This window comes from Callorhinus ursinus, unplaced genomic scaffold (genome assembly GCF_003265705.2).
Source record: "Callorhinus ursinus isolate GAN/ISIS: 27379988/994484 unplaced genomic scaffold, GSC_fseal_2.0 scaffold40, whole genome shotgun sequence".
NCBI classification, from domain to species: Eukaryota; Metazoa; Chordata; class Mammalia; order Carnivora; family Otariidae; genus Callorhinus; species Callorhinus ursinus.
The window spans coordinates 933,936-935,537 of record NW_027397102.1 but is presented as its reverse complement, the minus strand read 5'-3'; positions in this window follow the sequence as shown (position 1 = coordinate 935,537).

Here is a 1,602-nt window from a genome sequence, read left to right as displayed (position 1 = left end):
TAGTGGCTGACGGAGGCCCCCTCCCCCCGCGATCTATCTTCCCAAATATTGCCTCAGATTCACTTCTCCACACGTCCTACCTTCCAGAAAGTGGTCACTTTTCTGTTCAGAGAGTTGCTGCTATTCTTTTCTTCAATCTCCTATTGAGTTCGTGGGTGTTCAGAATGGTTTGATCCCTATCTAGCTGAATTCCTGGGACCAGATGAAATTTAGGTCTCCTACTCCTCTGCCATCTTGCTCGTTCCCCTCACATACCCTCTTTCTGACAGCATGTATTTTCCCAAGTCTCTCATCCTTCCACATCTGACTTATTGTTATGACTTACGTGACTTGCCCAATATCGAAACGTGTCAGTTCAGATGGCCCCAGTAGGCTAACCCAACTTCCCAGGATATATGCATGACTTTCTACTTAGGGTCCTATCTCTGCAAAGAAGAGATATCCACTATCCACACCCACTTACAGGGGCTTCCTGTTCTCTAACAAGAACAGGTGGAATAGCTCTTGGGCACTCTAGGCTTATATCCTTTCTCTGTCATTTATTTGCTCATAAGTTTAGACAGTTACTCATTGGCCTTCAGTTTCTTCATCTGTACAATTTCATTAATAATAATTATTCCTCAAAGATAATATGAGACCAGAAAAATGAGTCAAGAAATTTAAATTGGTTGGTCCAAAGTAGATGTGCAATAAATGTCCCTGTACAGGAGCCCCATAACAATCTTTCTACAGTTTGGGTCTAAGATGCTGTCTCTGCTTAGATTGACTCCCCATGTTAGTTTTCTTTGTTGTAGGTACCCGTGCCTCAGCTATATTCCTTCCTTCTACCTTATATCATATTCCACTATTTTATGCTCTTCCAGATCCCTAATGATAGCTAAGTAGCCACATTTTCTACCACATTTCTACCACATTGACTCTACTTGTTTTCCCTCCCCCACCAGTTAAATTTTTGTGGTGAGGGAGAAAGAAAGACCTTTCTAAGGGCATAAACTGGCTGGTATGGGCTGACTTGAAAGAATGAGCTGGGTTAATCACATACTTTATTACTTAAATCTAAAATATGAAACAGAAAACTACAATAACAGAAAACAGTGAATTATAATAGCTAAAAGGTCATGAGGTATAGTTGGGACTGGAGAAGCCATGATAGGCCACGTACAGGGAGATATATGAGTAATAATGACTAATTAGAAGAAGTCAAGTGGTGGTGGGATGGAAAGAAGAGTCACTTAGTCACTAGAATGAAGACTCTAAACTCTTACTGAAATTCTCTAGGGCTAACTTGAAGCCAAAACTATCCCGCACTCTAATCTTGCTGAATTCCATTCCTGTTAGTGTTTATTCTTGGATTTATGTACTATGCCTTCCACCCTGTTACTCTACTCATAGCCTTAGAATAAATTTCACTTTATCTGAGTTAGCTTGAGTGGGTTTCTTGCAAACAATTGAGCCTGAGTAGACCCTCTGTTCTTTCTTGAATTTTTCATGGATTAAAATAGAACATTTTGCCCTGGGATAAAATGACCATATATAAAAATGGATTTCATTTACACTTCAATGTGTACCAATTAATGATAGACATTAGTCAGAAGCACAGTT